The 26,528-nt window shown below is 37.8% G+C and overlaps 1 protein-coding gene across 1 annotated transcript in view; it reads right to left on the bottom strand.

Moving 5' to 3' along the window:
• The window catches only part of RB1CC1 (RB1 inducible coiled-coil 1), an 81,099-nt gene extending 77,736 nt beyond the window's left edge, over positions 1–3,363 (bottom strand). Inside the window, exon 1 of the mRNA XM_050708893.1 lies at positions 3,287–3,363. The gene's annotated coding sequence lies outside the window, so the exon portion shown is untranslated. The remainder of the gene's footprint in view (positions 1–3,286) is intronic.
• Between the last annotated feature and the right edge of the window lie 23,165 nt (positions 3,364–26,528).

Below are 26,528 nucleotides of genomic sequence, written 5' to 3' on the forward strand. Positions count from 1 at the left end.
ATTGCATAAAGGCTCTAGGCACTGAAGTGCTGTTTAGTCTTTGACGGCAGGCACGTATGGGACACCTTGATTTCAGAGGCAGCTCAGGAAGGACTGAAGCAGCAACAGGAGTAAGCAAAGCACTGCTAGCAGAGCAGGTTGCTCTGGCTTGATCCTGTAACATTTCATTATGTTGCTTCCTCTCAAAGTGATCCAGAGCCACTTCATGCCAAGCAACTAATTACAGTGGCTTTTTTTTTTTCTCCACGAGCCTGTCTGAACAAAAACAAACAAAAGTTTAACATCATATCTAGCACTTCTGCCCTGAAAAGCTGTATTTTATGAAGACTATTTTGCTCCAGGATGTGTATAAAAAAGCATTAATTTGGGGTTGCTGATAATTCTTCACATTTTCAAAGCGCTGTACCAAATTTAAGTTAGTATTCTTTCAACGTATTGTTCAGAATTCACCAGTACATTGTTTTCACATTCTGTAAAACAGCCAAGGAGGTTGAAGGAGTTTTTCACTGTGTGCTTTTAATTTTGGGAGCTAAATTTGGTATACCAAGGAATGTGTCTCTTAAGTTACGTGTTCATGCAGCTGTAGTTGGGGAGCAAAAAGAAAGGGGTGCTCTGCGAGGGCAGGCAAGCTGGCAGCCGAGGCTGACGGCTAGGTTGGCAGGAGCACTGTCATCATGAACAAAGAGTGCAGTCCCACTGTACCAGAAAGAGGTCTGGTGATGAAAACCTGGTTCAGCCACCAGGTCAGCGGCTGGGAGGCAAATCTATGGTGACAAGGCAGGCCTGGGGTTGAGCCAGCACAGTGCATCAGGATCCATGGGGTCACAGGTGCAGTGTACCTCAAGAAAGGCCGAGGCCAAGGGCTGAAACGTAAATGCAGCTCCTGAGCAGAGGGGAAGCAGCCCCCCAGGGCCTCCCACACAGTCCTTTCACAGCAGCCTGACCAGGTCCCCATGATCACACCATGTCACAGCTGGCCTCGAGCAGGACAGCCAACCCCTTGGAAGGGCTTGCAGAGCCTGTTTGGGCCATGAGAGCTGCCATAAGTGGGTATAGACACTGCAAATGTGATTTATATTTCAAAATTCCAGTTGCAAGCCAACACTATGTATTTAAAAAAATTGAAGCAAGGTTGGTTAGCTACTTACTACAAACTATGGGGGTTGTAATTTCATGAAGTCAAGAATGCTTTTTGAGTGAAAATGCTTTAGAGAAATATATATACATATATTGATTTAATTCAATTCCAAAAGAAAACTAGGAGACATGAGTTAGTCTGAGTACTCCCAAAACAAATGGGACAAGACTGTGAAAACTCTTGTTTGATTTACAGTGTTTTAAGAAAGACATTCAGTGTCAATCTAAACTTTCAAGGATTACAGTGGTTAATTAGCATCATATTGTTATCTTAACTGGGCAGTTTCACTGTCAGCCATTTAATTGCTTACATGCTTCTCTTCTGGAGATGTTTGTTCACATGTGATTCCATAGCACCTCTGAATTTTCTCCATGACACCAAATAAGCTAACTCCTCGAGTTCTGCTCCTAAGTGTTTATTCCCATAGTGCATCCCTAACACTTCTGTCAGGCATACCCTTTAAACTGATAGCACTAGGTCAGCAGAATGATTTCAGTATCAAACATGGAAATAGCATATCAATCTTTCTGTAGCTTCTTCATCTGCAGTTGTAACCTGCCTTGCCAGTAATGGACCAATACTGTTGGTATTTATTCAGTTCCAAATGTACTTGAAAAACCACATCTTCCTGTTTTCTTTAGCTCTTCTTGCCCATAACTGTCCCTGTGCACTTCTGCTTCCCTTACACTTGATATCTTTATCAACTTCCCTTCAATTTTGTCTTTTTTGAGGGGTGAGGGGTCAGGGGGTTAGGATAATGGACATAGCTGCTTTCCCTTCCCGGCTGAGCCAGGCTGATGTTTGAAACCTAAGTTCCTTGTCTCTCCATTCACACTCACTGAGTCTTTGCAGCATCTTTTAAAGAAATCTTGAACAAGTATTTGTTTTCAGTTTAAGTTTTCCTGCAACAAAACAAGTTAATCACTTTTTAAAATAGTGGGGTTTTTAAAGCACAAAGTAAATTACTGCTCTGAACTGGAGTGTACAAAGTAAATACCAGCCTCCAACAACACAAGTTCTCCTCCATATTAGGCAGAGAGGCTTAAAGAACTTTGATTATCCCTTAATGGAGCCTGGCACTCCACAGCAAACACCAAGTACTGTCCCATCTCTTGCTTCTTTCTAGAGCACAGACTGGTCCATAAGCTCCCAGTAATTTGTTTTTGAATGGTCAGTGACTCAGGAGCAGCTGATGCCATTTTTGACAGCACACCACTCCCTCTGACCCTTTTATGGATCATTCCTAACCAGTGATTTTAACATCACGTGACTCTTCCCAATATATTTCTGTAATTCTGACTACATAGGTTTTGAATTCATAAGTGAGTAACTTGATTTTTTTGTGTTCATTGCCTGAGCTCTGTGCAGGAAGCTAATTATTTAGCTTCAATTTAACATCTAGGTCATGCGATCAGGTTTTGGTCCTGGGCAGAAACATGCAAATGACATTTAAACCTCAGATAAAATAGTCAGAATGGACATACCTTCAGACGTGGTTAAGAGCAGGAGCTTTGAAAGGAACACAGGCCACCTGAATAATCATATAAAAATCCTCTTTGCTCATTTTAATTTAGAGACCTCGTTTGTGTGTAATGTTACAACCAAACCTTCCCACACCACCTCCTCTCCACAACACATGGAGGATACTGAACACAAGGAAAAACAAGTAATGCACTAAACACTACACAGAACAGTAATAATAATTACAATTATATAAAGGCATTGCTGTATTAGTATTACTGAGTATTTCATGTTATTGGGAATAGAATTGACTTTTTAATATGTAGCAGCTTTTTTTTTTTTGTATTAAAGCACTTAAGTCACATTCACATATACAACTATAGTTTTAAATGTTAAGTCTAATTCCTACAGACAAGAAAATTAATTATATAAACAGATATCCGGGTTGAAGAAGTTATCCCAGGAATTCAGTTGGCCTAAGTTGCTAGAAAGCTGTGGAGACACCTCTTCATTTTAGAGTTATGGCATGGGATACGCTGTCCCCATTTGCAAAACATCATTCCAAATACCTGGTGGTCTTTCTGTTCACAGATCACATATTCCCATCCTCTCATGACTTGCATCAGTCACTGTTCCGGATCAGTCACCATAAAGAAATAATTCACAAACGAAGGGGTGCAGGCTTACCTGTGAGACTGCAGCTCCTCTCAGCCTCAGTGGTGAACTTTACATCTCACTGTAACTCTACCACAGTACACAAAGCCACATTCAAATGGCATTATTCAGGGAAAAGGGATTTGGGATGTACTCAGCTGAAAACCCAGGCCACGAGCCAACCAATGTCCCAGCACCCAGCCTGGAGATGCCCCTCATCAGGCACTGCCCTGAGACAGCCTCATACTCTTCTAGACCATGTCCACTCCTATGTTTAGTTTTTAATGGGCAGTCTATTTTTTAAAGGCTAGAAAAAGTATGATTACATATAATCTAAGGCAGTAACTTAGGCATTTTTTTGTTTGTTTGTTTGTTTTCTTTTGTTGTTGTTAAAAAGGACTGCTTGGATTTTATATTAGCGTATAACTTCTCCCCACCCACAAGCTTTGTATTAACTCAGATTAGAAATTCAAGATGCAGAAACTCTTCATTTAATGTAATTTATTAATTATATTTAAATAAATTATTAAGAGCCTCAAACCAAATTTATAAAACCCACTTTGTGCTTAAATGAAGATGAATTGTGAAAAGAAAATATCACCTATTAACATATTGAATTATTTTTTCTCCTTTGGTCTTGTAGCTTATAGCATTCAGCGCTTTTTGTTTCATTTTTATTCATTTTTATTCCTGAATGGAATGGAAACAAAACCATCATTTTCTTCTAGCTCACAGATTCTTAATGCAAAGAATTAGTCATTGACCTCAATTAACTGAATAAACTGAAGTGACGATTCTTTGTATCACCAGAAGAGGCTATACCTAAGTACCATTCCTAAGTACCTAGTTTAAGTATTTTTAAAAGATTATGTAGGAGTAGACTAATTTAAGCTAGATTTTAAATCATTTTCAAAAAATAAAAAATAAAAATCTGACTTCTGAGTGTACTTGCATTCATTACTCATTCTTAGAAGCTTTTTGATATTCATTGATGAGATCAGCTGTGGGTGCTGGCAGAATCCTCTTTCAGGGTTTTGCAGCTTTGGAATTTGCTCTGCATTTGAGCTTTGCAATACAGCAACTCTGAAGTCTGCTGGTTTCATTGCATCATTTATGTTCCCTATGCATTTTAAAAGCATGTATAGATTGTTGAAGCCAATGCAGAGAGGGAATTGTTTAAAGAGATAGAGGTCGTGGAAGGCTATTTTGCAGTTAAAAATACTCAAAGATCATAAAATGAATATTTTTCTAGAATGTATTTCTAAAATGATTGTGTTTGGTACATTTATGCATCAACGCATGAAGGACACCGAAATGGAGACTAACAGGTAAAAATCTCTACTAAGAACAAATTACTGTTTTCTGCTTAAATAAGCAAATTAGCGATAATGCAGATCACTATCTGCATAATCATTTGGGCATGGGAAAATAAGAAAAAATATGTCAAAACTGTAATCTCACCACCATCAAATTCTTAATAGGATTCTTTTCTTGAAGACTGGTTTGGGTTTTTGCTTTTCTTCATTTTTTACAGCATATATACAAAATCAGGTTTGTGCATAGAGGTTTTCTGTGTTCATGATTTAACTGTGAAGAAATGAGCTTCAGTGAGTAGTATGTCTATTGTTTCCTCTAACATATAACCTGAGTCAATGAAGCTTTACTGTTTTGGATCCATTTTCATGGAATTATTCTGAGCAGTATTATCGTTATTCTTAGTCCTTTTAGCTGTATTAACTGAATTAAACTGTTGGCATCATGATGAAAAAGTGTGCTGTAGGTGTCACATCAAACTATAGATTTTAACTAGTTTTATCCATTTGCAACTTTCAAAAATTGCCTTAACCTTAGAACTCTGCATTTTAGTCTTCTGAAGTTTCCTTTCTTTTCACATATTTATTGTATTAACTTTAATGGACCGGAGTGTAGAAATCCAAATTACCTGGATTTACTCACTCAAATTATTAATCCCTAGCCCGGTTCTAGTAACTTCCTTGATTAACACTAGACAATGTTTATGTCATTAACATTTTCAGCAACTTGTTATGGTCTCAGTGTTAGTTCTAGGATTTGGGGAACAAAAGAGTGATTGACCCCTGCCTTGATGGGCTATGGACTTCAGCTTTCCAGTTTTTCATATTTCATAGCTTCCAGGTCCCTTTGCTCCTATCTATTTCCCTTTTCTTCTGTTCTGTCCCATAATACTTACTGACTTTGTTGTTTAATTTCTAGCTATTTCTTTTATATCACTAGTGAATCTGCATAGGCTCTTAGTTTTAGCTCTCTTTAGACCGTGGAGTTGGGGATTTTCATCTGCCTTTTAAGACCATTGAAAGCACACTCAATTTCAACCACATTTATCTTTGTATTTATCTTTTCAGAGCAGTTTTTCTCATTACCTTTCCCTTTGGAAGACTAGGCAAAAGGAATTGCCAAGTTTACCTATGCCCCCTTACCTGACCAAAGTGCACCCATTTTGAATGAGACAAACTTTACTGGTGGTCACTAAACAGCCACACACTCCACTTGATGAATAATGTAGGTTTATCTGCAGGAGGAACTTTTTTTTTTTTTTTTTTCCAGCTTGTTTATAAGAGGTAATTTTTGAAAGAGGTGGAGAAAATGTCATAATTTTGTTCATTTAATATTTCTCCAAGTAGTAACTCCACTTTGCAGTTTACTTAGTTCATAGGAGCACAGAAGCCCGATCTGTCCCAAATGCTTCTTAATGTCTGAGTGTGCTTACGATTGATTTTGCATTGTGCTCTCCAGAGACATATGGAAATTCAAGCATTTCTTGTGGTTATCTTAAATTCAGAAATACTCCAGATGACCATCTCAAAAAGCCGTTGCTTTTCACACCTTCCTAAGTTCGTTGTCCCTCTTAATATTTTGTGAGGTACATTCTAGCACATGCCAGGGTGTTTTGTGATTTTGCTGCAGACAGCTCATCCCACAACTTGCACGCAGTGTTGGTGCTCTGTATTGGATTTCAGATCGCAGATGTGGAGCAGAGCTTGCGTTAAGTGTTGCACATCTTTTATTGGTGATAGCACAGCTGAAGTATCACCTGCTCAGCTGTGGCTGCAAAACTGGTTTGTGAACTTGGGAAATTCACAACTGGCTATCTCAGCCTGAGCACTATGTCCTTGCAGCTATGCCACCAGTAGTGCTGTGACCCATTGAGGGCTAGCAGAGTCGAACCTTTGACTGTAGGCTTTACGGTCACTTTTTCTCTAATGACAGGATTACATTTCTGAAACTAAGCAATAGAAATCATCTCAAGTTGCAGATATAGATTGACTAGTGTATTGCATAGATGTACTCTAAAAAAAAAATCTGTGTTTACACAGCAAATAGCAATGAATTGGAGGCAATTAAAGAAAATTATAGAAAACTCTTGCAGATACAAGCAGTAACTCAGCAGTGTGCTTAATATTGTCATTACAAAGGAAGAAAGGAATGTTAAGAAGAAGAAAAGTGAGGAGCAAGTGAGAGCAAGCCAGATCCCAAGTTGGAATTAGACATAGAAACACTGCACTCTTCAGTGCCTGCTGACCAGAACAAACCCTGGAAGAACCCAGAAAGATATTGTGATTTCAGTTCATCTGTGTTTATGAAGGCCTCTGGAGTCCTCCTGTAAGATGTGCTAGGGTTCCACAGAGGGTTTTGTTTAACCTTTTCAACCATCCTGCTGTGGCAACTTGTCCCTAAAGACAATTTTTTGTATTCCTCTGAAGCAGTTGGTATTTTCAATAGAACTGAATCGATCTCGCTTCTCCAACAGATGCACCAGAGATCTGAAAGCAAGGTCTGGGCTGCGGGACTGAGGCCAAAGATTCTTGGCATATCTGTGATGTTACCAAAGAGAAGTATTGTGTTCCCTCTCAAGCCCAAACGAGCAATTCATTTACATCCTAGTACTGTCTTTTTCTAACCATGTCTATGTATCTAGGCTCTTTCTGTTCAGGCTCATGGCTATTGAAGCCAATATGCAACAGGGGTATTTGTCTGTGTAGGGGACAGTAACAGCCTTATCCTTGCATGAAGGTTGTCTTAGAAAGCACTGCTGCTCAATCCTTTCCCCTCAAAAGGTCTGTAGGATTCACAGCATAGCCAGCAACAGTATGAAATGTAATAGCCTCTCACCTACTTTTGTTGTTGGGGTTTAATTCATTTTCTCCTGCTCCTCCTGTCTTGCGTGTCCTGGGCATACGAGCCAGATGGAGTGGCCTCTCAGCTGAGCTGTTGTCCTTCTTCCCCATCCAGGTGCAAAGAAGAGCACAGAAAGTTTTTTTCCCTGCTATAGTCAGAAACAGGAGCTATCAATCCAAACAAATAGAGTTCCATAAGTTTTTACTAGCTTTTAAGAGAAATAACAGAGTACTTCTGCTGGTGTTAGCTTTATTTAATAGAGTAAGCATTTTTTCTTCTCTAAAAGATCCTCTTCTGCATTACACCACATAGTTTAATACAGTCTAGAATTACCTATTTCATGGATGCCGTGGTTTATTGCTGGCAACACTATATTGCAATTCTGAGAAAGCAACGCTAGAGGACATTGTTAGTCTTTACATGTTGATTCTGCCTGAAAGCAAGCGGAGCTCTCAGAGTTTATTTTTTTTTCTCTTTAAACATACATGATGTGGAGTATGTTTAGGAACCAAATCCACTCTTGATGCATGGTTTCATAAGGTTTCATGCTTCATCTTTTTATTTATTTATTTATTTATCAAATAAGAGTAGAACATCAATCCCAGAACAGACAAGGGAATATATACATTAAAACCGACACAGTGGTCTAACAACCTGCATGTCAGTCCTACACAATTTATTTATTTCTCTCTAATATTTCTTAATTATTTTTCAAATATCTCATTTAGCAAGGATGAAACTGAGTTTTAATATTTTCCATTAAAGACATATATTAGGAATTACTATTGAGCTGTGTGATATAGCCATATAGAGTGCTTGCTAAGGTTAGGCAGTGTTTCAGAAAAGAAGCATATCTTTGTTCTGTTTCTTTTACAGTCCGATGAGTACAAAGTTGTCTGAATGTCATTTACCATATGCAAAAAGGCATGTCCTTGAATATTTCTAATATTCTAGCAAAGAGCAGGTAGACACTTAGAGGTCCAATATAGCACAATATTAAAAGTTTAAGTACCAATACTTAGATACTTTACACAGAGACTTCATTTCACAAAGGACTGAAGTTGTACTATGCTGCTTAGTGGGTTTCAAGGTTATGTTTCAATTGAAGCTTACCATGTGAAAAAAAAAATCATTTCATAATGAAAAACAAAACAAAAAACAAAAACACCTTTTGGGAACATTTTTTCTTCTGTTTTCTTAAAGCAACATTTTAGCTGGGACAGCCACCCCGGTATAGTATTTTCTAGTGAGTTCTAAAGCTACTGTTAGATTTTATTTCTGCACACTTTAATCCAAGGAATTTATCATTCAGATTTATAGAATAAATTGTTTTCTCTATAGAAAATGCATTCACACTCTTTTAGAACTCCTAGCTACTGAAATTTCGTTAGTTACTTGGTGAGGCAGTAGACAGGATAATAAATAATGCACATACATATTTTGTCAGGTTCCAAATGTCTTTTGCATTTGCCATATGGACCTCTCTAAAGGACATACTGGGACTTAAATATAGGCTTTTTTAACAGGCTATAAAATAACCTAATAACCTTATTTTAACATTAGACAAAAATCACCTACTGAAAGAGAGTGAAAGTAAGTTCTTTCTTTCTGACTAAAAACTGGTAAACATGGTTGGTTATTTACATACTTAGTAAATACAGGAAGAGAACTTAAAGGTTAAGAAAAATCCCATTAAGCAGATTAGAACTTTTATTGCACTTACCTACTGAAATTCAATATCTACTTTAACCAAGAATAGCAAGTTTTTTACATTAAAAAACAAAACAACAACAACAAAAAAAACACCAGCCTTTTATTAGTATGTTATATAATAATAAATTGCCCTTATGTCACCTTGAGTTATTTAACTTCACTATACTTCCATTTTTCCCCTTGAAATAATATTTATGAAGTAAATAGGTAATACACATTTGGCAGCAACTTCAGAAAAAGATATTAATGCCCTGGGTTAAGTTTGTCATATTAGAGTGTGGTGCCATGGTTCCTCGAAGCTAATTCTAGCAGGGCTGAATAACATAAATGACATCTCATGTTATCGGAGCTTATTTTAAATCCTATTTTCTTATGGATATGTGAGCACAGTACCTGCTTTTCTGAGAATGTCTTGTGTGCTACATGGATGTTGTAAAATGAAAACTGAATTTGGTCAGGTGGCTGTGGCAAATACATGTAAGTAGAAACAAGAGTTTCATATCATCTTTCACTTTGAAAATTAACTGATATTTCTGTGAAATGATTGTCAAATATTCTCAGTGCAATACTTTTACAAGTTCTATTGAAACACTAATCTGAATGACAAACGGGGGGGGGGGGAGGGGAGGGAGGAGGCATATGAAGAGGAAACTATTGAATATGGCTCAGTTTTGCACCATACCAGCAGTGTGCTCACTGAAATACCATAGAAATGTGTTGGGGAACATGTCTCAAATCTGCCATGTCTGCTTTTTTGTTACTTTATGTGGGAAAGAGGGAGATTTCATGGGAAAGCATGGAATATATTGAATGCATGTTCTTCTTTTGCCAGAGTTTTGTTTGTTATTTTGTTGTGTTTTTGTTTTGGTTTTCAATAATATCTTAATATCTTTCTACACTAGATGTTTATTTACTTCTTATGTTTAATTGTGCTGAGACATTTTGACAATGCCTTCTCCTAGCCGACATTCTTCTAGTTCCCTTCAAGCTCAGACACAAGGAGGACCTGCAGTCCCTGTTCCTTCAACTATCATTTGTAATGCTGTTGTTTTTCAAAGCTCTGTATTGCTTCTCCATTTCACATTTCTTTGCTGGACCTGCATATTCAGCTACAGAGAGTTTTTCAAGGCTGAGTAACTACAGAGACAGAAGAAAATATCCAAGGTTTAGGAATTAATTTCTGTTTCTTTGGTTATTTTGTTGGTTGGTTTGGTTTGGTTTGCTTGTTTGTGGGTTGTTTGTTTTGTTTTGTTTTTCCTTTCAGTTTAAGTTGGGAAAAAGCGGCTTCTCATTCTTCTGTTTAATCATTAAGTACTTGCAGAAAGTTTATTTGGACACTAGATGACAGTGGAAGATAGTAATTGCAAACAAGATTTTGAAGGAGAACATCATTGGAAACATATTTGCTAAGGTTATGTGTTATGACTGGTGATAAACCACTAGTGTTATTTCTAGAGTTAGATATTTTGCATATAGAAGTTTGCATTATAGAACTTCTACAGAACTTATTCTATAGAACTGTAATATACAAGGTAATGCTACCTTGATTTTACCAGAATTTTATGCTGAGACCAGACCATTTTTTGCTTATACTGGACTCTATATTTTTTTAGCCTAAGCTAGAAAAACAGATTCGTAAAGCCTATTTTAGTAGGTACAATGAATGCATTCACAACCAAATATGATATTAAATATTCAGGAAATAAGATAGATAGGCAATCTTAAATTCGCATACTACCAAAAAAAAATAAAAAATAAGAAGAAACAACAAAGAGGGAACATGGAGACGCACTGTTTTAAAGTAGAGATGACTAAATCTTTTAAGTGATTAAAAAATATTTGAATAGTTCTTGAGAACTTGCTGGTAACATGCAAATTCTTTATTTTCAAGCAGGCCATTCTCTTAGTCAAAATACTACATTAGTGAAACAACACATGGCATTTTTCATTACCAGTTAGTCTTTTCAAATAAATACAGTTTCCGGTAAATCTTTTGTATCAAGGAAAAATTATTCACAAAATTTAAGAATTACACTGAAGGCAAACTTAAACTAAATATTCTTTCCCAAATCCCATAATCATCAGTACCTGGCAATGCAAATCAATGAAGGCAGGAACATTCTGGCTCCTGCACCATTTTTGAAAAAGAAACCTACAGAGCTATGAAAGTTACCACTAAGACTGATCAAATTTATCCAGAAAGGGAGATTGAGGGTTTCGAGGAGCACCAGCCCTGCAGTCAGTCAGAACAGGGCTCGGCTTTGTGTAAAACCCATTCTCACAGACCCCACTTTGATTACTTGTAAGTGCTCAGCACCATCAGGTACAAGACTCCTGGTCTAATGGAGATGTTCAACAGAAATCAGCACAACAAAAAATGCCATCTGCTCTGCCTGCTAGGATAGACTTTCTGAAGTGTTACTTCTTCACTTTCTATATATTACACCTTAATAATGGAGAGGGTAATTCCCTGAGACTCTAAAAGAAGCACTTTCTCATCAGATAAATGCCTCTCCTGAAATGATTAAAATTTTCAATATACACCAAAGGCTTCAAAGATGCCTGCCCGCAAATTTCAGGGATTTCTAATAATCCTTCACTGCAAAAGGTGAAGGGAAAAAAGAGAGAGAGAGAGAGAGAGGTCTTATGATTGTCATTTTCTGTTACTTGTTCTTAAATCCCTTTCGTTTCTGTTAAAGCTTTTTTTTTCTTTTTTTTTTTTTTTTCTGATAGGCAGCCCAGACACTATCCAGCAAAGTGAGTGCTGTCAGCATCTTTGTGGTGCTCACTGCCTCTTCCAGCTAATGCCCAAATGCCTTTCTAACACAGGTTTCATGCTCCTTGGATTGCTTGCTAAACTTTTTTTTTTTTTTTTTAATTTAAGAAATGAGTGGAGGATTTTCAAAGGAACAATTCACGCATTCAAATTCAGAAGCAGTTTGATGCTGTGAATTTGATCACAGGGGTGCAGGTAAATGTTTAGATCAAGAATATGATAGGACTTCTGCCTGGCATTTCTTCTTGGTTGGTTTAGCAGTCCCTTCAGCTCAGTATCTTGCATTCTAGGGACTTTCTTCTTGGTTATTAGTCTCTTATTATTATTAGGCAATACACTGCATGGAGAATTTAGACCTCCTTTTCAATTAGGCAAATTCTTCTGTAAGAGCCAGCCTCCACAACTGAAACAATTCCTGTCACTACACTGATGTTTCTTTGTGGGCTTAAGTTCCAACTGTCATTTCCATTATCTTGCTTTTATCATTCTGCAACTGGAAGAGGAAAAAGGAGATTTTTTTAACTGTATGTTTGACTCGATGAACATTTGTTCTGCTGATAGCAGCGGAACGAAGACAATTTTATTTTTACCATTGCCTTTGTAAGGCTGGCAATTTAGAGGACATATGCTCAGCTTGCAAGTCATGATATTCAGTATGAGACAGAAGGTGTCAAAAGCATCCTTAATATGCTTGTTTTTCACAGCAGTGGTAAACTACTTTGTTCATCATCAAACTAATGCTTTGTGGTCTTCATATGAGCACAGAAGCATAAGTATTTTGCCAGAATTTCTGGCATGCTCACATTTTACTGTAAACAAAATACCAACAACTCTGAATACTGTACAAGATTAATTCAAGTTAGTTTCAAATGCTTACAGTTGCTTTCATTTAATCCCATCTACTTTGACTGGTCTTGTAGTTTTCTCTATGGTATGTTATGGACAAGTCTTTGGAAGGTCAATAAGAAGAGCATCAGCAGAGACCTGATTTCTGTCCTCATCCCAGGATATTAGTTACTGCCCCAATTAACAGGAGTTCTTTATGCTGTTCTGATATAAAAATAGGAATTTTAAAAACCAATATTTACTAAAAATGCGACTGTGGTTAGCTGTCTACTCACTGCTCAGAGATTGCCTTAATACCAGGCAAAAAGTTTATTCTATATCATGCTTAAGGATAGTACTTATTCTATATGAAACATGCTCTACAGCCAATGAAAATTAGCAGATTTGCCGTAGATTTCTTCAGTGAGTTTAAATCAAGAACATATGAATAAATGCATGCCTTTTTTAACATCACATGATTTCATTGGTTTCAGGATAGTGTAGTAGTATATTGGGTGCAAAAGAGCAGCATGAATTGTCATGGTAGTACTTCATGTCTGACATGTTTCTACTGTGGTACAACAAATACTTCCAAATTTATAGGTGAATTGCTTCATCAGCGTCGTATTATGGTTAATAATATACTGTTAAAAAATGCCAATTTATAAGTGTAGGTAGAGGAAAAACTGAAGACAGGGCTGGTTCTTTTCAGTCAAATAAACTTTAAGGCAGAATGAAATCTGTCAAACCAAGCCAGTGTTCCCACATGTTTCTCTCTGAAAAGCAAGCGAAACTCAAAGAACACACAGATGTCTTTCCAAACCACCTGCTATTTCACAAGTCTGTGAGTCCCTAGGGAAGTCCTCCCAGGTCTAGCTTTATTCAGAGGCAAGCTGTGCATCAAGCCACAGAAGGCAATGCAGTTTACACAGAGGGTTTGCACCTGTTTAAATAAAAGAAGTTTTCTCCCTGTGACACTCTCAGCTGGACCTCTGCACCCACAAGCAGCATGTAGTTAGTCTGAGCACAAAAGCAGACCCAAAATACAGGCATTAGTAAGAAGTGCACCTTCTCTCTACCACTGTAGAAATAAAACTACTTCATATTGCAAATCCATAGTAAACAAAGGATATCTTTAAGCTCTTTGTCGATCCTCAGTCTGCTATTGCCTTCCTAGTAACCCAGAAAAAAAACATCTCTGTTCAGTCTAGAACTCAATTTTAGGGTGGAGGACTCATCCCTGGGAAGGAACACGTCACCAGTGCTTGTAACAGTGAGCACCTAAGCCTGCCTCTTGGCAGCAAGGGCAGCTGAGGTGAAAGTACAGCTGCGTAAAGCCTCCAACAATCACAAGCTGGACAGCAAATGATTTTTCTGAGTGATTTTTGCTTGGGATTAATTACCTTTTGCTCAAAAAATTGCTTGTCATCGTCAGTTCTGTACCACAGAAATACAGAATGGTTGAGGTTGGAAGGGACCTCTGGAAGTCATCTGGACCAACCCCACTGCTCGAGCAGGGACCCAGGATCATAACCTTGTGGCTTTTGAAGATCAGCAAGTATCATAGACTTATGGAGGAAAACCTATCCAACAGAGACGGGAAAAAAATCACTTTCCATGGGAAATGAAAATACAGCCTGACAAGTTTGTGTCAGCATTTGGTAAGGACTCCAGTGAAGACATTCCTGGCATAATGTTGTTGTAGGTGTAGGAGCAAGTTAGATATAGAACAATAAATGCTTTAAATAATGTATAACATAAAGCTAAGCTCAAAACTGTTCTTTATGCATAGTTTTTAAACCATTAAAAATCTTCTGATGACAAAGCAGCAAACTTGCTACTGCACAGAATGCATCCTTTCATTTCCAGTTTTGTGGTTAAATACTAAGAGCTATTTGACTTCTGACGTGATATAGTAACACTGTCTCCAGAGGCTTTGTTTTCTCAAAGAAAACAATTTCTCATGCATTTTCAGAGATATTTTTATGGTCTGATTAATAAAACTGCTTCAGCCATTACAATCAAACAAACAACTTGGGAAAGCATCATTTGTTCTTTCATTTTGGATGTTGGAAATCATTGTCAATGTTTCTCTCCAGACTCTTCTCCCTCCACCATTTCCATGAAAAGTGAATCGAAAGCTCCTATCCCATATGGAATATAAAAACAGCTATTTCTGTGCAAATTCAAAATATTTTGGTTTTCCTTTCATCGATTCCTATTATTGTGCTATTAACTGTATATATTTTTGTACTGGAAATTTGTAATGTGATACAATTGTTACATCTGAAAGAAAATCTCTCTACTGAGAACTCTTTTGAAGAATTTGGCCTAAAATGTTTTTTTTTTTCTTGCTAATATATGCTTAAATTATTTTGTTAATTTAAACTTGCTAACTTAAAACTTGAACTTTGCTTGCCCAGCAGTGATAACATTGTAAATATTTAGATTAAGCAGAACCAGCTTTCTCTTTTATTCCTCTTGTTTCTCCAGTCCCTGCCATTGCCGCTGTCAAAGGCAGGTGTGCTTGAATGTCAGAATTATTAATAAAGGACCTGGACCAAGCAGTACTGCTGCAAGCTTATGAAAAATAATTAATTTCACATAAATTTCAAGCCTCAAACAACCACATTAGATTTCAGTTCTGAGGTGACAAATCTGCCAAGGACTTGCTTGAACTGCTATTATACAAAGTGAGCACAAGAGTAAAAGCTTACCTTAAAATTAGAGTTTTGCTTTCAAAAATTAAGCATTTTGCATTATGATCATGTTGATGTCAGAGTGTTTGTTGAAGTTGATTCTGATTGTGGTGAAAGGAAAGAAACAGACTGAGGTTAACACATTGATGAAAAGGCTGAATTGGAAGAAGAATGTTGAACATTTTGCTGTAATTACACAGGAATAGAGTGGTGGTTGCAAAATCAGTTTTCTCTGCATTACCGCAAGTAGTTCAAACAATGAGTTGTGTGGTAAATATCTTTAAATTAAATCACTTGGTATAAAGTGTAACAGTAAGCTAATCTCTGAAAACACTCCAGACTTTTTCATGAATCACAGTTAAGAATGAGGGAATTATTAGTTCTAATCAACTTTACATTCAGTCAAAACAAACACATTAAATGTCAAAAAAAATATTTAAAACAACCATCTTGATCTTGAGATAAATACAGTTAGTATGGTTACTTTCTATGTGAGAATTAATAACCACAACAATATTTATTATTTGCGGTATAAAGAATTCATCACTGTTTTTTCAGACCATAGCTCTCATTATTGCTGGTCCACAGCCAGCACCTCAACACCCACTGCAGCACAGAGGCTGGCTGAGTTGTGCACCCTGGGCCTATTTTGGTAGCCTGCTCTGGCTATCAAAAGCAAGCTTATATTTGAAGAAATAATGAGTGAATGTATAAAAAATGCAGAAAACAAAACAGATTTGCAGAGTTCTTAAACACTAATAATCTCAAAATAGAGAATACATCCCCAGTATAATCCTCCACCAGTGGTTTTGCCTTGGTCTGAAGAGGACCTGCGCATTTATAATCACACTGGAGCCATATGGAGTCCCCTTACCTGCTCCAGTTTTCAGGACTGCTAAAAGAAAGGCATTGATGAGATCCTAAATATTCACAGTATTTACCTTTCCACACAGAGGATGTCATGGCAGTTAAATGGATATGTTTAGCATATCTATGTAAAGAAAAGAGTAGTGGATTAAAAATACTAAGAATACTGAACTATCATCAGTACTGAACTGAATATTCTTGAAAAGTAGGGAAATCTAAAATTACTTAATTCATTTTTTTTTCTTATGATATATTTTGCACTGAATTTCTGACCATAAGCTTGAATCCTACTGTTCTCTGGTACTTGTTTTTTTGGTTTTAATGTTGTCTGCTTAAATCGAGAGTCCAAATTATACCATCCAGGGAAAGATAAAATACTGCTCAACAGTTGGACCCGGCTTTCAGTTCAACATTTGTGCCTGACCTCAGAAATCACAAAGTCTTATCAGTGCTAGCAGTAGGGTATGAGCAGCATGTCTTGTCTTGCTAATGTGTGGATCTATCTTCTTTTCACTAGGGAATTGCCTTAGCCTTACTAATAGTTCTGTGGAGCCAGCTGCTTGAGTTGTAGCTTGTAAAACCTTTATTTGTACCAAGCCAGCTGCTCAGCAATAAGGCTACACAATCAGCTGGGTTGGTATAGCAACATCAAGTGGCTGTTAACCCAAATAACCTTCCATTGGAACAGCACAGGCTACAAAAAGCTGCAATCCTGCAGGAGATGAGACCACAGTCATGGAAAAATAAAATATGTCGTCTGTATGTATAAAGGAAATGTGACAGTGTGCTCCCACCCCCACTTTGGTCTGGCTGTTCCCTTGCTCAAAAAGTGTCCCAGCTGCACCAGAGGCCTTGCTCAGGCAGAGAGCAACCATGGTATTGGCTCAAGTTGGGCGCTGGAGGAGCTGACAGACAGATGAGATGTCTTGCTCAGCAGCTGAGGGTCAGTGGAGCATGTACAAAAGACTACGACCACAAGTCAATTAAAAAGAATCTTTAATTTACTAAAACATTCTTGCCTATTTGTTCAGCCTAAAGAGAAGGCTCCGGGGTGACCTTTTTGCAGTTTTTCTATACTTAAGGTGGGGTTGCTTATAAAAAGGATGGAGGGCAACTTTTTGCTTAGTAAGATGATGACAGGACAAGGGAAAATGGTTTTAAACTAAAAGAGGGGTGATTTAGATTAGAGGTTAGGAGGAAATTCTTCCCTCAAAGGGTGGTGAGGCTCTGGCACAGGTTGCCCAGAGAAGCTGTGGATGCCCCATCCCTGGAGGTGTTCAAGGCCAGGTTGGATGAGGTCCTGGGCTCTGATTAAGGCCTTTTGCCATCATTTTAATTCCAGTTCCAAACTGCTGCTTTGAAAGTGAATGTATGAAAAGCCAAATCGCACAACAGAAATGTGCCAAATGGGACAGCCACACTTCTAAGTAATAGAAAGGACTGATTGTGCATATATAATCCTTCAGACATAAACCTCTGACCAAGCATGGGACTGGGATTGTATTTAGCTGCACCTAGGCTCCCTACCTCCTTGGTTCAAGGAGTTTAGAGAGCAAGGGGGTACACTATGAACTTTGGGACTCAATGGGAGGCCTCCCTGATGATCTTGTCTGTCCTTATCCTCTGTGCAGTAAATAAAAAAAATTGCCATCATCAAATCTTTAAGTCACATAAGCTTTGTTAAATCACTACTTCACATCAACAAACCATATTACTGCTTCTCTCTTCCAAATGAAATGTGTTTCTCATCTGTGACAGGAAAGGCACGTTCACTTGATTAGACCCAAAGTCTTGACTTATAAAGCTAATAAGAGATATGTTTAAGAATTGAAATAATTGTTTAAGTTACTGAAATACCTAAAATTATGGGAAGGAACAGCATTAGTTTTGGTGCTAGAGCAACTGCTTCATGAAATCCCTCCCGTAAAAGTGGTATTGAGCAAGTGGGCCCACCAAAGCTATAACTTACTCTTTTCCAAATTGCTGCCTGCATGGAAGTGCCTGCAAGTTCAAAAGCAGCCACATCATTAGAAACAAAAAAGTTGAACTGTAATTGTGGCAAGTGTCTGTCTTCATTTTTCACACACACACCCTAAAATCCACTTAGAAGTATGTTTTGTTTTCTCTCCAGATATTGACTCTGCCATTGCTAAAGGTGAATAAGTCTCAGCTCAGAGGAGAATAACTTCCTTGTGTTGAAAACCATTCGTAGTTGCCTAAAAAGGTTTTGATTGGATACAGACAAAGAAAAAATATTAAAAGTGGAAAATTATTTTCAAAACATGTTTCTTTCTCTGTTCTTTTTCAACTCAGAGGTAAAATAATTATGATAGCTTCTTGTTCCAAACTCATGAATGGATCTATTGAAAGATACAGATACTAAACAAAACTGAAAACTATAATTGTACCTCTTTATCCTGGTTGCAGCTGGGATAGAGTTGATGTTCCTCCTAGTAGCTGGTATGGTGCTGTGTTTTGGATTTAGGATGAGAATGACGCTGATAACACACTGATGTTTTAGTTGTGGCAGAGCAGGGCCTACACAGAGCCAAGGACTTTTCAGCTCCCTGTGCTGCCCTGCCAGCGAGGAGGCTGGGGGTGCACCAGGAGCTGGGAGGGGACACAGCCAGGGCAGCTGGCCCAGCCTGGCCAAAGGGATGTCCCATAACATAGGGTGCCATGCTGAATGATAAAACAGGGGGAGTTGGCTGGGGCTGCTGCTGTTGCTCAGGGACTGGCTGTGCATTGGTCAGCAGGTGGTGAGCAGGTGGTGAGCATTGTGCATCACTTGTTTATTTATTTATTGTTTGGTTGGTTGGTTGGTTGGTTGGTTTTATTTCTTTTATCCGTCTTATTAAAGTGTTCTTATCTCAACCCATTCTAATGTCTGACTACTCTTTCTGAGAAGAAATTTCTCCTACTGAAACTTACAGAAAAGCTGGGGAAACTAATCAAAAGAAAAATATCATATTAAGCAAAAGAAAACTAAGGTATTAAGAACTACTCATGAGGTTAGTACATATTTCTGTAATGTCAGGATGGGACAATATCTAACCATAATCTTTGCATAAAAATCTGCTTAGGAGAGAAGCTGCCATGAACAAATATTAATGCATAGGAGAGAAACCAATGTCAGTCAATATTGATATCCATAGACCTGTGAATGTTTTGGTAATTATGTTGAAAACTTTATGTACATTTGATTTCCAAATGCTTGAATGCAGGATTGTGAAGGAACCATGTTGGATGGCTGCTTCTGCTAGGATAAGAAGTGATGAAGCAATTTGCACTTTGAATTTTCACTCTAGCATCTTTAGATTTCAAACTTGGTGTCTCATTTAAACAAAGTAACAGCTCACAGCTCCCACAAAGATTATTTCAGAAAGGTTAAGCAGACTTTCAAGCACTTGTACCCAGCTCATCATGACAAAGGGAAAAAAAAAATCATATGTTTAGATTTACGTTTCTTCAACAATCACATTGACTGCTGCTCCAGTATCATTGCTTGAGATGCACCACTACAATTGATTGTGGAGCTGTGTGATAAACAAGAAACAGAGGTAGGTTAAAAATAGGTTCAAAAATCAATTTCTCCTTACAGTATAAAAGTAGGACAGGAGCAAGGATCAGGTCTGGAAGCAGCTTACTCTGGCCCCATAATTGAAAGAAACAAGCAAATAGCTGTACTTGGAGGTCAGAGCAAAATTTGGAATCAGAAATGTGCAAGGCATGGGAATTCCTGGATTTGAGAAGAGACCCAATTATTGTGCCTGGGAATCTAGTTACAATGTTAGCAATTGCTAATTTTCACCTCTTGTATTTCTTACCACTTGAGATCCAGCTATGCAACTTGATAAATAAACCCCCTCAGAATGTGACCAGGGAGAAATGTGGAGGAGGCAGTGACTGGGCTTGTAGGTGACTGACAAATGGAAACTCCATTCCCCAGAAGATTCCAAAATTAATTACTTTTATTTTCAATCCACATTGCATCCTCCCATAGCTCAACCAGAGGGAAATATTGATAAAGCCCAAGTTTGAAGCACATTCTGAGTCAATATATTGCAACATTCATGTCATTTCTTCAGAGAAATTCAATTTAAATACTTCTTTTCCCATGAAATTGTTTGCAATGAAATTCCATTCCTACACATTAAGTGAAGAAACTAGCAGAGATCTTATGGCAGAGAAAACGGTCTTTCTTCTTATTAGAAGATCAGTATAGGGCAATACATTTGATTTTTTTAAATGCCTTTCAAAATGTACAAACAAAATCTTCACACATAGTCTACTCCATCTGCTTTAGTTATCTAAATCATCGCTAAAGTGTTTTCATTTTTAAACTAAGTTTTTTAAGCTAATACAAATTCTAGATGAAAGAAACAACAATTTGCATTAGATCCAAAAGTTGTTCAACATTTTCAGCATTTTCCCTTGTAGAATCTAGCAAAGAGAAAAGCGAGGACCCAGATATTACTGGGGACAAAACATACTCTCTGGCATCCAACAGTGCCGTCAAAGCCAAATGTGCTCCCACACAGGCTAAAGGCTGTTATTACTTGCTAGAGGTGCCAAAACTAGTGTTTGGAGAATGATGTTAGAAAATGAAATATTAATCAATATTCACTACTTTTTTCATAGCTCTGTTAGTAGAAACTGTGTGGTATTATACCGCAGACACCTGCACTATATATTTGGTTTTGCATAGGTCCTCTTAAGTAACGTTTCTGTAAGCACCGAGTTAAGACTCAGTTCCTCTCACAGAAGAGCAGTGATAAAGGAAAGTACTAAAGGTATTAAGCACATTTCCTCTTCCTCCCGCCCCCCCCCCACCTTAGCCAGTAGAATATCCAATATCTAATATTCCTACAGACCTGAGTGCAAGTCCTATAATACTACCCAAAATGACAAAGGCAGAGAAAAATGTAAATCTCACAGGGAACACCTCACAATACTTAAGACAGATGCTTCAAAATCACACTGTGGCTAGCATCTATCATTTATTGTTTGTCAGATCATCCTATCTTCTGGCATTGCCTGTATCAGACATAAAGTATTCCTTGATTTCTTGTTTTGTAAGACAAAATATGAAGTTCTCTTTCGCATTATAGGAAAAAAAAAAAAGAAAAGAAAATGTGGTAGCATTCATTATAATAGAGAAAGCAAAATCAAAGAAATCCAACTTGTAATTGAAAAGTGAGTGGTTAGATCTGTGGTAGTAACTAGCTCTAAGTTATTTTCTTTCAGAATATTTCTTAAAAATTAATCCAATTATATTACTAACCCTGCCATGGTTAGTAGCAGCTGTGCACTTGCTCCCCAGCTCCCCCTCTCCCAGCAGTGGGACAGGGGAGAGAATCTGAAGAGCAAAAGTAAGAAAACTCCTGAGTTAGGACAAAGACAGTTTAATAAGTGGGGGGAAAAAAAAAAAAAAAGTGACCAAGTGGATTGTGACCAAGTGACCAAAGGCTTCAATTCACCAGCTCCCTCAGGCAGATCAATGCCCAGCCAGTCTCTAGGTAAGTCAACTTAAATGCCCCAAATTACCACCACCTTTTTCTTCTACCCCAGTTTTTATTGCAGAGCATCACACTATATGGTATGGGAATTGACCCTTTGCTCAAGGAATGAGCAAGGTACTATTGATAGTCTTGGGTGGAACAAATCTTGCTGCCTTTTTTCTCACAACACCTGATTTTGCCCCACAGAAATACTTTCTTACAAAGCAGATATTACTCCATACTACATATTATACACGAAAAAATCCTTTTTATGCTGAACAAAGAAAATAGTCACTATGAAATGTGATGAACAACAGTTCAAAATAAAGTCATTTTATGCTTTCATTTTCATCTGACACAAAGCACTTTAACGAAAGTGGGCAGTACAGAATATAGGATTTCATTTTACATGGGAAATTTTAACGTGTTTTAATTACTGAAAATATCAATTGTTAAAAGTACTTTGAAGCAGAAGAAACAACATTTAAATGGAAAAAGTAAGTTTCTAAGGAGAAATAATTCAAATATTCTTCAACGTTAAAAAAATCAAACCAGCTCTTGATTAGGAGAGTTACAATAGGAAACATTCTCAAAGAGTTCTTGAGGAATATCTGAGACAATCCAAAGGACTTCACCAATTTTTATCTATCCTGATTTTATGGCTATAAACATATTTATGGCCATTGGTGTGGGTTCTTATGGCACTCAGTGGAGCTGAATGAGATATGCATTACCAGACCCACATAAGGACTGACAATGTCATCACATGGAAGAGAGTTTCCTTACGTCCTGTTGGCACCTCTCCTGTTTCAAGTCATGCCTATGATCTCTCATACTCCCACTGTGCTCCTCTGTGAGGAGCCTAGCTCTCTCTTCTTCAAACCATATGCAAGGTATTATGCATGAATATCAAAAACTGTTTTCTGTCTGGGGATAGTGTAAAATATGCCCATTTCATATGGTAAATGCAATTGCATTTCCAATTGGCTGCACTGATTTTGAAGATGACAAAAATAGATAGCAAAAAGTAATTTTGACATTTCCAGAGGATGAAAACAGCCTACTACAGGTACTACTGTAAGGCACTACAGATACTACTGTAAGGCAGGAAGCTGCCATGATTTCATGCTTTGTTTTACCTGTGCTCTCTCCATAATACTCCAAAGGTCAATCATCTGCATGGCTTTCCAAATACTTAGGTTCTAATTTTCATTTTGCAAATTGCACAAAAGCAAGGAAGTAAGTGCTGAGATACTAGTTAAAGCTTGTCAGAGCTATGATCAAGTAATACAGTTCAACCAGTCTGTCTCCGTTCATGTGATGAGCCGACCAGACATCCGTGCATAGATGTCTTCAAGCAAACACACCCTCTGCATGCACCAAACCATAGTTCCCAGAGACTGGCAAGGGACTATCCACTGCAAGCTTTGATTAAAATGTTCCTGCTAATTTAGCATAGCTGGAAAAGCTTTGTAAAATAAAATAAAAACCATTAACTTCAATGGTGGGTGTTTGTGTGTTGGAACAAGGAAATTAGATGAACCTCAAAGCATTCTATTTAACTGAGTGTGGGTAGAGAGATAAATTATATGTACGAAACCACATTTGGACTTGTAGGCTTTGCTTCACTGTAATTTTTTCTGTCACTGCAAACTGTGGAGATAAAAATGACTGCAATCAACTCTGATTTTTGTTTTCTGAACAGGCAACAGATTGGCAATTTTATTAACATTTATAGACAGGTGGGTTGAACCTTTAATTCTCCCTCTTAAATATATTTTGCATTTCCAACAAATTATTTCTGTTGCATTTGCCTGCATATGTTCAAGACAAAGATAATAATCACTTGTTGTTAAATAATTACTCCAGTTCCCATATGTTGACATATTACCGTTGCATCTAGAGACTGAAAACTGGCTTCTAATATGATCGGTAGAAAGTAAAGAATATGGCTTATTTTAAGTTTAGAAAGATGAGACACAACTCAAAGTGAATAAAATAAAATAGAAAAGCCTTTACCATGAAAGAGAAGATTAAAATGCTGAAGAGGAGGAAAATCATAGAATCACAGAATGGTTTGGGTTGGAAGGGATTTTTAGAGATCATTTAGTCCAAAAAAATACAAATACGTAAATGTGAATGATAAAGGATAATTATTTGAAAATATTTTAACATGCAAGAGAAAGAATGCTCTGTTAATTTAAACTCTGTACTTGTTGAGTGTAAGTAAATACTGTAAGGAAAAGAAACACTCCAAGCTACCAATGTATAATAAATGGAAAATATACACAACAAATTGACAGCAATTAAAAGCAAGTGAAAATGACAGTTATAAAGAAGAATATATGAAAATTAAGCCCGTAAAGGTTAAGAATAAGGCATTTTTATGTAAGTATTTTATATAAGTATTAGAAGAACTACAGTCCAACTGTAGCACAATAGTGCCAAGCATTGTAACTGCATTTCAAGAAGGAGCTTTACCGAGTGGAGAGGATTCAGAGAGAAGTTGCAAGGTCAGAAAAATATCCCTTAAAGTTGTTTCCTAAAAGGCTGAATTATTTATTTATTCCTGAAGCAGGTTAAAAAGATGATTTTGCAATAGCCTAACAGCACCCACATAGGAGACCAGCTTTTGATACAAATACGGAATCTATATTAAAAATAAATAAATAAATAAATGAACAAAAACAACAACAATAACAAAATCCAATGGTAAGTCATTGAATCTACAATGTTTCTACATAAATACACTAAAAAAAATATATCCCAGTGAGGCCACAGGGCTGAAGCCTTTCAACATAGCTGAGAAGATGCATTCTAGTTTTCAGAAAAAATGAAACAATCTTGATGCAGAGTGTATGGAGCAAGTCTCTTCAGCTTTGTGCTCCTCAAGACATTTCATTACATGCATTAGACAAATCAGCTGGTCCCTGCCCATGACTGTGACCAAGGGACTGATTTACAATGGGCTCACAGATTCGGATAGGATAAACAGCCTTGGGAAGCTCTGCATAAGAAATATCTAAGGCACTTTAGTGTGCAGAAGTGGTTTGAGATGTAGGCAAGCATAGACTGCCTTCATGATGTTATCAATGTATTTCAAATGTTATCATCTCCCATGGGCTCTACATGCCACAGGGGTTTCTTGTGTAACATTGGACACTGAGAAGCAGATTCCTGCTGTTGACATAGGGCTGTTTAAGTAGCCCTCAAATGCACTTAGAAAACTGTTGAAGGCACAACGATACATTATGGGTACTCTTGAGAATTCATGTAGTGTCCTTACTGCAAGAGCTTTCCCTGTAGCATGGGTTTAGGGATCTTAATATTGGCAGGAGCAGAATGGCCTGATGCGTTAGAGAACTCAGGATCAATTTTATCCCTGTAGATCTTTTTAAAAGATAAAGCTGAGCACTTTTGAAAACACAGGCTTCCAACAGTGCAATAAAATTGAAAAAAAAATCCGGACTAATAAAATTCCATTCAACTGGAAGGATTTTGCTTGGCATCTCTATCACCCCATTCATTTGTACAGAAGGCTCTTCACCTTCTGCAGCTAAATCCAGTGCTGTCATCCTGTAAAGTTTCTTGTTGTTAAAGGCTAAAGCTGCTTTGAGATTTCAGTTTCTTCTATGCCTTAAAATGGAATTCCTGTATTTACTCCATCTCCATTTTTCCTTATCCTTATGTCCAGGTTATAGTACATGCTTTTATGAAAGAGTCCTTTGTACAGTTTATGCTGCTTTCTACATTTAAAACTTGGATAAAACATAATATTTTTGTTTTCAATTTCTATTACTTATAAAATCTTATTGGTACACATGTGGATGGTGCAACATTTTTTAAAGATATGTGTTGTGAGCCTTGGACAGCTTTTACATGGGATTACAAGGCTCAGTGGAAGCTGAATTGATGATAATGTTGATCTGTCATTCACCACCCACCTCACACTTGCAAAGCTCAGAAGATGCAGTCACAGACTGCCTGTTGCCTGTGCCAAAAAGATTCACACTTTTAAAATGGACCATTGACATCTGGTCATCACATTTCAAAAGAGCCTTCATTTATAAGAGACTCATTCACAGTGTCAGCATTTCAAATCCTAAAATCATAGAATGGTTTGGGTTGGAAGGGACCTTAAAGATCACCTAATTCCAACCCCCCTGCCATGGGCAGGGACACCTCCCACTAGATCAGGTTGCCGAAAGCCCCATCCAGCCTGGCCTTGAACACCTCCAGGGATGGGGCATCCACAGCTTCTCCGGACAACCTGTGCCAGTGCCTCACCACCCTCATAGTAAAGAATTTCTTCCTTATATCTAACCTAAATCTACCCCTCTTTAGACTAAAGCCATTACTCTTTGTCCTGTCACTACACTTCCTGAAACAGTCCCTCCCCAGCTTTCCCGTAGGCCCCTGTTAGGTACTGGAAGGCTGCTACAAGGTGTGCACAGAGCCTTCTCTTCTCCAGGCTGAACAACCCCACCTCCCTCAGCCTGTCTTTGTAGGAGAGGTGCTCCAGCCCTCTGATCATCTTTGTGGCCCTCCTCTGGACTTATTCTAACAGCCCCACATCCTTCTTGTGCTGGGGGCCCCAGGCCTGGATGCAGCACTCCAGGTGGGGTCTCACGAGAGCAGAGCAGAGGGGCACATTCATCTCCCTCGCCCTGCTGGCCATGCTGCTTCTGATGCAGCCCAATATACAGTTGGCTTTCTGAGCTGTAAGCACACACTGCCAG

The sequence above is a fragment of the Cygnus atratus genome, chromosome 2, assembly GCF_013377495.2.
Source record: "Cygnus atratus isolate AKBS03 ecotype Queensland, Australia chromosome 2, CAtr_DNAZoo_HiC_assembly, whole genome shotgun sequence".
NCBI classification, from domain to species: Eukaryota; Metazoa; Chordata; class Aves; order Anseriformes; family Anatidae; genus Cygnus; species Cygnus atratus.